Source organism: Triticum aestivum, chromosome 5B, assembly GCF_018294505.1.
Source record: "Triticum aestivum cultivar Chinese Spring chromosome 5B, IWGSC CS RefSeq v2.1, whole genome shotgun sequence".
Classification (NCBI taxonomy): domain Eukaryota; kingdom Viridiplantae; phylum Streptophyta; class Magnoliopsida; order Poales; family Poaceae; genus Triticum; species Triticum aestivum.
This window is the reverse complement of record NC_057807.1, coordinates 105,047,217-105,057,387: the sequence shown is the minus strand read 5'-3', so window position 1 is coordinate 105,057,387 and position 10,171 is coordinate 105,047,217. Positions and strand designations below refer to the sequence as shown.

The 10,171-nt window shown below is 44.0% G+C and overlaps 1 long non-coding RNA gene across 2 annotated transcripts; it reads right to left on the bottom strand.

Annotated features, from left to right (window-relative positions):
- Positions 1–5,473: 5,473 nt before the first annotated feature.
- LOC123110647 (uncharacterized) lies at positions 5,474–9,022 on the bottom strand. Of its 2 annotated transcripts, XR_006453538.1 has the most exons (3): positions 8,488–9,022; positions 6,618–6,814; positions 5,474–5,721 (listed from the first exon to the last, which is right to left on the bottom strand). It is a non-coding gene; the product is annotated as an uncharacterized lncRNA (long non-coding RNA). The 2 variants fall into 2 exon arrangements; XR_006453537.1 differs by having other exon boundaries at positions 5,474–6,814.
- Positions 9,023–10,171: the final 1,149 nt, after the last annotated feature.

The window sequence follows — 10,171 nt, the reverse complement described above, 5'->3', positions numbered from 1 at the left end:
CGGATGTCTTCCCTCTCTTGGCTGCCTTCACCTCCAAGTCTTCAGAGGCAATCCTCTTCTTCCCGTGGGGGGAAGGGATATCCCCTTCTGCTTCCCCTTTGTCTTCGTCTTCAAAAGAGGATGTTTCAGTCTCCCCGGACGTAGCATCCCGTTTACCTTTAGTTGCGTTCAGTAGTATGGGGCTTACTGAGGTATCCGGATGGTTACAGTCGAGGACGATGTTCTCGGATATGTCTGTCCATTGCTTTCGGGTCTTGAAGAATAGTTTCCACATCCCTCTGTGCATTGTGCCGAAGATTTGCTCAAGGGTCCGCGGTCCTCCCGGATTGAACTCCCACATGCCAAGAGACCGTCGCTGGCACGGGAGGATCCGGCGGACTAGCATTACTTGGGTCACGTTAATGAGGCCGGTGTCCTTTCGAGGATGCTCTGGATACGACTTTGCAGTGTCTGCGCTTCGTCAGTTGATCCCCAGTCAAGCCCCTTGTTAATCCATGATGCGAGTCACAATGGAGGGCCAGATCAGAATGCAGGCATGGTTGCCCATTTGGTACCGCGGGGTTCGGTGATATAGAACCACTCCCGCTGCCATAAGTTGGAGGTTTCCGTGAAGGTGCCTTTGGGCCAGATAGTATTGGCGAGCTTTCTCACCATAGCACAGCCGCACTCCACCTGCTCCTCGTCAACTATCTTCAGCTTCACATTGAAGTTCTTGAGCCATAGGCCGAAGTGTGGGGGGATGCGGAGGAAAGCCTCACACATGACGATAAACGCCAAGATGTGAAGAAAGGAGTCCAGAGCTAGATCATAAAAATCTAGTCCATAATAAAACATAAGGCCATGAACGAACGGTTGGAGAGCAAACCCTAGCCCGCGGAGGAAGTGAGAGATGAATAAAACCATCTCGACGGGTTTTGGTGTGGGGATAACCTTCCCCTTGGCAGGGAGCCTGTGGGGGATCTCCGTAGTCTTGTACCTCGCCTCCTGGAGCTTCATGATATCTTCCTCGGTGACCGAGGAGGCCATCCACCTGCCTTGGGAACTGGATCCGGACATAACTAGAAGGCTTGTTAGTAATGAAAGAAATCGAGACCTGGGCACGGGAGCTTAAGGCTGGAAAGGCTGAGAAGAGATAGGCGTGGGGCAGAAAGACGGGTTTGTACCCCTTTATAAAGGCGAGGAATATCGAACGCCTCCTCACGGGCCTCAAAGCTCGCCTATTCCCAAGGGATCATTCAAACGACATAGTTGGATTACCCACGTCCATACTAATAGGAATCCCGTGATAAAGGGGCACGATCTCTGCTTTGACAAGATGTGCCAATAAAGATCCCGTGGAGCGAGAGGCTGAAAGACGATTCGAAATAATAACCAGGCAAGGGACGTAACTTCTCGCCACAAAAGTTGTCAGTAGATGGGACTTGTTAAATATTGTACCCTGTTATGGTTGTATGTGGTGTCTGTTTTGCAAAGCCGGACACGTTTTCTTTGATTCGAGGACTACATCGGAGGAGGAACCCCCTTGCAATGTCGAAGACAATCTGCGCGCCGGACACATCGCCATTGAAGCCTGGTTCAGGGGCTACTGAGGGAGTCCTGGATTAAGGGGTCCTTGGGCTTCCGGGCTATGTGACATGGGCCAGACTAATGGGCCATGAAGATACAAAACAAAATACTCCCTCTCGTGTCCGAATGGGACTCTCCTTCGCGTGGAAGGCAAGCTTGGCATTCGGATATGAAGATTCCTTTCTTTGTAAACCGACTATGTACAACCCTAGGCCCCTCCGTTGTCTATATAAACCGGATGGTTTAGTCCGTAGATGAAGAATCATAATCATACATGCTAGACATCTAGGGTTTAGCCAATATGATCTCGAGGTAGATCAACTCTTGTAAACCCCATATTCATCCAAGATAATCAAACAGGAAGTAGGGTATTACCTACATCAAGAGGGCCCGAACCTGGGTAAACATCGTGTCCCTGTCTTCTGTTACCTTCGATCCTCAGACGCATAGTTCAGGACACCCTACTCGAGATCTGCCAGTTTTAACAGTGACAGCAGCACCGCCAGCCGCTGTATAGGAAGAGGACGAAAGATTGAACAAAATAAAGAAATACAAATGGATAGGTGGTTGGTCCCATATTTCTGTGTACGACACCTGCTGGGTCCACCTGAGAAGGGGAATATGTAGGGAGGAAGGAGATTCAAAGCACGGCAACCGAGTGAACTAGTTACATACGTAAGCAAATAGCCACTAAAAAGGAAATGGGTTAATGGGTCTTAGAAGAAATATCGGACAAAACAGGTAATTATGACACATAGGCTAATGCATGAAACACTCAGATGATAAAGGTGCTTAAACAGATAAAGTACAACATCTAGACCTTCCTGGCACGCTTGATCATGACGCCGAGGCTGTCCGTGTACTCGTCGGTTACAGGAAGCAGACACGCCCTCACGTCGCCATTGCAGTCTCTTCAAGTGAACGAGTGGGTCGGTGGCGGCAACAGTTCGTTTTTCCGCTTTTGCGGAACTGGATTCAACAGTAAACTGAGTGTGTACACGCGACAACAGTTACTACCCCTCCCTCGCCCACTGCACGCCCGACAGAACATGCACCCTCAGCGCATTCAAACGCCTCCATTAAGAAACCTATTCCGGCCACACGCCTGTTCACGAGCGGGTCTGTATTGGTACTATAATAACAAGTGTTAGTGGTCACAGGATCAACATGTGACCACTATAATAACAAGTACTTAAATTTAATTAGCTTTAATAGAAATTTTTTCTTAAAACAAGAAATGCATTGGTTTGTTCTATCAGTGCCACAGGATCAACATGCAAAACAATTAGAATTATTATTCTCAGGACGCACACGATCAGCACATTTGTCGCACTTTCACATAGACAATACTATCAAGTTTGAACTGTTTGTTATGGTTGCTGTCCTCTGCATCATCATGTCATTTTTCCTAGCTTGGAAGATTCAGAACCAACAAATAAGATTCAAATAATAAGTACAACAAAGATGCCTACACATCTCACTGATTCCTAGCTTGCAAGATTTAGAACAAACAAATAAGATTCGAATAATAAGTACAACAAATATGCCTACACATCTCATTGATTCCCAGCTTGCAAGATTCAGAACCAACCCATTAGAGCCTTTTGATAAAGTGAATATCGGGATTAAATCCATCTTGGCTAGCCGTGTCATACAACCCAAGAACTTGGTGAATGCTCTTGACCATCACAACATCTGTAGTTTAGTATTCAAGTTTGCACATCACATACAATAAAGAGCATGATTACTATAATAGTGGCACTAGTGGAAGTCAACCTACAACTCCACTCGATGATTCAATTCATGCCACTTTTCTGCAGTTCACCTGAAATGAAGCAAAGATTGGGTCACTCAACTAGCAAGAAGTAGTTGCTCTCGTGAGCTGGCAGGTTCTTCTTTAGTATTTGCACAAAAATTGAGCAACTTTAAGGTTGGCTGTCCAGATCATGTAAGGTGCAACTATAATTTGCTTATCCTTGTGTGCAGTTCCACTAAAATAAAGTGCCATTGTGGTGACAGTGATGGCTCATCTTGCAAAGGCTAATAAAATGTTGCACAAGATTACCAGTAGAATTTGACGTAGATTTTGGAAACTCCAATCACCATTTTGTGTAGTTCCACCAAAATTGAGAGATGTTACCCACGTGACATTTTAGTTGAACTGCACAAGACACTCATTCCAAAAAAAGTGTTTTGTGCAGTTCACCAAAAGGTCACAATAGCAACAAGGTGAAATGGACATCCCTATCTGCACAAAAAGATAGAAAGTAAATAGTTGCTGGTCAATAAGAAGATACAAAACATACACAAAATGAAAAGAAGCATATTTATTATGTTTATGGAAATCACGCAAGGATAGTAGAAAGTTTAAAACATTAGCAATGCTTCATGTTACCAGAAGCATTACGATCAACAATGACATTCGTCAAATATGGGATTACTTTAATGGTGGCATTGCTTGTTTACCAGATACAGTAAATCAATAGCAGCTAAAGAGTTGGTTTAAGGGCATGGGACCTTGGGGACACCAGGACACTCAGCAGCGTAAAGATGCAACTTACTTATCATACTGGGGAAAACAGTAGGAGTACCTTTTGTAACACAGTTTAATTGCATCATATCATTGGAGGCATTAGAACAACAATAACACTGGTTAGACATGTCTGAGGGAGTCCTGGATAAGGGGGTATCCAGACAGCCGCACTATATACTTTGGCCGGACTATTGGACCATGAAGATACAAGACTCAAGACTTCGTCCCGTGTCCGGATGGGACTCTCCTTTGCATGGAAGACAAGCTTGGCGATTCGGATGTTAGATCTCCTTATTTGTAACCGACTATGTGTAACCCTAGCCTCCTCGGTGTCTATATAAACCGGAGGGTTTAGTCCGTAGGACAACACCAATCATAATCATAGGCTAGCTTCTAGGGTTTAGCCTCTACGATCTCGTGGTAGATCAACTCTTCTAATACTCATATCATCAAGATCAATCAAGCAGGAAGTAGGGTATTACCTCCATAGAGAGGGCCCGAACCTGGGTAAAACATCGTGTCCCCTGCCTCCTGTTACCATTAGCCTTAGACGCGCAGTTCGGGACCCCCTACCCAAGATCCGCCGGTTTTCACACAGACATTGGTGCTTTCATTGAGAGTTCCTCTGTGTCGTCGCAGCAAGGCTTGATGACTCCTTCAATCATCAACAACAACACGGTCCAGGGTGAGACTTTTCTTCCCGGATAGATCTTCGTGTTCGGCGGCTCCGCACTGCGGGCCGATTCGCCTGGCCATCTGGAGGAGATCGATAGCTACGCCCCTGGCCATCAGGTCAGGTTCGGAAACTTGAACTACATGGCCGATATCCGTGGAGACTTGATCTTTGACAGATTCAGGCCTACGCCGGGAACACCGAACAGTCACGACGAGCACGGCTTAGACCTGCTGTCAGACAATATTCGGGATATCGCACCTCACTACAAGAAATTTGTTAATACGTGACGGATCTAGTTCGTCACAGTTTAATGAAAAACTGTCATGGGTGCCCATCCTTGACGGATTTGAATTCCGTCATGTATATCTTGTCATAATTTGATACCGTACCAGTCATGACGGATCTTGGCCATCATGGATATGCCCCAGGCCCGCCCAGGCGCAAGTCTTTGTGATGGAACAATCCGTCATGGACTAACGCCAGATAGGATTTTCAGTTGACTAATTCGAATGATGTGGCTGCCTACATGGATACTATTTTTCGTCACAAAATTCATCATGGATTTAGGCAAAATTTAAAGGACGGTTTAAATTTGGTTGAGACCATTAGCCCATTTCTTTTGGCTGAATTTTGACCCAGTATGTTTTTGACATAATGTGTTGCACAAATTCTAATGCCAATTTTGGCCCAACAAAAAATATTTGCAAGGTGTGATATCTAACATAGCAGTTTAAAAAATCCTCTACAAAATGATAACATACAACATATATTGAGAAAATATATCACACAACAGAGTTATGAACCAGTACAATCCATTTTACATCAGAACATATAAACTATTGAGGGTGTTGTTTTTCAGGCTCTTGATGTTGACGCTCTTGATGGAACTGTCATGATGTGGCTGATTGTGATGGGCAGCAGCAAGTAGTACGCTATCCAATCTTACCTACCACATTTACAAGAATATTAGATATTTGTAGATATGAATGGATAGTAGGAATAAGAGAATTGCAACAAAAATAAAAATGAATTACATATTGTCCAGAATTCCTAAATCTTATGCCTACAAATGAGAATAACATTGTATCTACTATAAAACAAGAGTAAACATGTGGCTTCTTAATATTAATTCAAAGAAAAGTGTGTCAAATGTAAGTCAGATGACAAAGTGACAGAATACACTTCACAAAACTCCAAGTAATATAGCAGTAGTAGTTGAGGCCGTATAAACCTGCCAGCGAAATGGCATATCACTAACAAACAATATCCTCCATGATGTGTACCTTGTTGATACATGAACATTTGAAGTTTATGTCATCCGGGTCGACGAGCAGCGGCAATGTTTATGTTACAACTACATCTCAAAGGGCTGACAAATAGTAAATGATACTTTCTTGCCAAGTGAACTTCAAATGGCATGGAAACTTTCAACAAAGAATATGATACAGTTTCCTTGAGAGATCTCCCGCACTTAGTTTTATTCATTGAGGATATACAGAAAAGCTTTTCTATCATAAACCCTTTGATTTTATTATCTATGTTACTTCTGTGCATACCAATTTTATAAGCTGCCCACTTGACCAGCATAGGCTAGAGCAGAAGAGCATCAACAACTTGCGTAAACATTTTAAACATATGACTTTCAGGAAATATTAGACAAACACATGAAAATTTCTTCACATGACCATCCAGTGTGTGAATGCAAACAAGCACCAAATGAAAAGGCTCGATTTTTCTGAATCTACTTCAGATCTAATAAGCTCCAACTTAAGGAATCAAAAGAGATTGATGAATCTAACAAATTTGTTCATGTTTATTTAAATTGGCTCATGATTATGTTACCTCATTAACACACACACACACACATAGAGAGAGACCTTCTATGGCATTGGGGTCAACCCTCCTCTCCCTGTATGCCCTTGCAGCTGCTCCATGGCATTACCCTCTTCCCCTTCCCTTGACACAACCCAACTAGACATTGCTCTCGTCCCTTCTCTTCCCTTTTCACAGCCCAAACAGATTAGATGGGAGCAAAGTTCCTGCACAAACAAAAATAATAGAAGTTCTGCTTCAGACTATTGCAACAGCAAAATTGTTCGAATCAATAGAGAAACCAAAGATATTGGAGCAAAATTGTCAAAATTATATCAGCCACTAAAACTCCCAGGTCTTGCAGCAGCAAGATATCAGAAAGAGATGGGCCGGGAACATAACATAATTCTATCTTCCAATATGATCAAACTGGGAAGTGGAAAAAAGACAAAACCGAACAAAGAGAGGAGAGGAGCATCCTATATAGTAAATAATTTATTCTCATTTCTGAATGCAAGCAAGTAGAAAATAGCATTCACTATAAGGCCCATAAACTCAGGGGAATGATAAATGATACCAGGACATGGTCCACCAATATATGGCAACTCTAGTTGTGTAACAGTGCGATGCATTATATCAAGGACATGATCCAGTTCAGATGTTACGCACAGAGAAATATACAGGCAATTATAATTTTACTGAACCCACACAACAGTCCAAACCATTAATAGACAAAACTCTACATCCTTCCTAATTCACATCAAGAATAGAACAAGCGGAAGAATGGAAGGGTCTCAATCTCATCCTGTTCTTCTCAAGGATAATGGCATCGACGTCAATGGGGCAGGAGATGTGCCGACTACAATGTCCAGATCAAAGAAATTAGTCTGACAATCATATGTGCCGTGTTAAGCGGTCTGAATGTAACATCAATTTCTAGCTCCCAGAGCATTCAAAAATCTATTGAGATATGTCCCCATGTGATAAAGGACTGCCTCTCAACTATGAAAAATGACAATCAGAAAATTTATTCAGTTTCATTGTAGGTCTGTTATTTGGATTTAACATTATGCCTTAAATATAATGCAAGAGTACAATTGTCCATTTCATTCGTTTCTATGGCAGCTTCAATTGTCACCGCAAACATTACCAGTTTTAATATTTTCCTTTGTTAATGTGAGCAACTGAGCTATGTTCCGAACTATTCTAAAAAGTAGATGGTTAATCCAATGTATTATGTTTGTACATCAACGTTTGACACGCCCAACTCGCTGTATATGTCATTTACTGGAAGTTGAAATTACAGTTTGTGTCTTTGTTCTGACGCTATACTTGAAATCTTTATGTTTTCAAGAAGTAATCTATTACACTTCTACAAAGGAATTAAAATGTACAATTCTATTTGCGGACATGCTTCTTCTACTTCTATTTAAGGATTGCATTTACTATTATTTTATAAGATAACACCGGCCAAATATCTGAGAATGCATTAGTACGTACATGATAATTAAAATGTAAATATTCAGACCAATCAGATCAAAGGAGATTATATTCACATATACTTGACTGAAATTAAATTGGAAAAGGCCATGTAATACAAGACTACAGCAACAACAAACATGTAGTGCTAGCTTCCAAGGATTCATTTCAGTACAGGAAGAATTAAGGGGGAGTTTTGTTCAAAATAATAATCGAGGAGCGGCCGTTTACATACTAATGGACGCATACAAATGGACAACCAAGGAGAGGCCATATACTGCAAGTGCCATTCACATCCAGACGCATATGGACTGAATACAAACTGAACAAAAGTACCAAACCAAGGTGCTTATCCATATGTATGTATGTAACATATGCTAGTGCTATCCAGATTTGGGGGGTAGAGAGAGGGGAAGCTCACCATGTCCACATTTCAAGTGTCGCGTACAGGAGGAGGAGAATGCACGAGCGTGAGCTGCACAATGCTGGATGGTTGTACGGGATTTGGGGGCGGGGGTGCCTGAGCTGTACTGGTCGCATCCTTGGAGGTAGAGGACGAGAAGGAGCACCGACGTTTGCCGCCTACATCGTCGGGCCCGCGCTCATCCCGAACAGCCGCTGTAGGGTGCGCTGCACCAGCACATCCTACAGGAGGAGGGCCTCCGCGCGGCCCTGTTCCAGGAGCACCATCCAGCAGGTAGCAGGGGATGGAGAGAATCCTCCAAAGCCATGCAGGTGACGAAACCCTAGCTACTAAGATGGGTTGAGAGGGAGCGTTGGTGACCGGGGGTAGTGAATCTAACCGGATGGGAGGAAAGAGCGGGGCAAGGGGAAGATGGGGGTGTGCTGGGAGCCAGCCATAGCTGACAGAAGTCGCCTGAATCGGGCGACGGCGGCGGTGTGGAGTCAAGAGGAGTTGCGTGGGAGAGAGATTGTGGGCTAGCTGCGTAGGAGGGAGGGAGGAGTGGCCTAGCAGGTTTAGGGTTAGCATTTTATACGCGGTACTGTTAGTCGGGCTCGAGCGGGCCTGCGGGGCTGTAGCAGTCCATCCATGACAGTTTTTGGGAACGTCATCAGAAATCCGTCATGCATTGACAACTTTCTTGTAGTGCCTGCAGTAGCTCCGGACCTAAATCCAGGGCAGATCACGTCATCCGAGGACGAGTGGATGGACCCCACCCCGAAGGCCGCATACTCATCGGCGGTAGAGCCGAACACAGACTCCACCTCTAAGGAAGTCTGTGTCACTGGACCCCCGGACTTGTTTCCGGCTGTAGGTTCTAGACCGTACGCACCCGGGCCCGTCGAACCTGATTGGGCTCCGGTAATGGAGTTCACCGCTGCGGATATCTTTCAGCACCCACCGTTTGGCGACGTGCTAAACTCTTTAAGGTCTCTCTCCTTGTCAGAGAACTCTTGGCCGAACTATGTCCAGCTCGAGGGGGATTCGGACGATGTAGAAAATATCCGCCCACCCACCACCCACTTAATAGCCACTGTCGATGACGTAACAGACATGCTTGACTTCGACTCCGACGACACCGACGATATGGACGTCGGTGCAGAGGACAATTTGGAACCACCGCCCACGGGGCGCTGGACTGCCACCTCATCATATGATATATACATGGTGGACATGCCTAATGAGGACAATGGCTACAAAAAGGACACAACGGAGGATAAAACCCCCGGACAAAAGCCAAAACGGCGGTACAGACGCCGCTCTAAGTCCAGCCACAATAAAAATAGCGATAACAACTGAAAGTGCGTTATATCGACTAGAGGGGGGGTGAATAGGCGATTTTTATGAATTCTTCACTAAGGAATTTGCTGGTGAGGAAATTCCTTAGTGAAGAACTACTTGCAGCGGAATAAGTACTCAGAAGTAAACATAACAGGATACAAACATATTCATCATGATAAAATGAAGACTAGCACAGAGTACAGAAAGCGTAAACACAGGATAACAAGATGAAGACAAACAGACTGAAGAAATTGAACTGAGGAATTTGTGAAAGTCTTCAGTCAAAGTCTTCAAGCACAGATATGAACAACATACAACACAGTCATGAGGAAATGAAAGAGTTGAGGAAATAGAACCATTT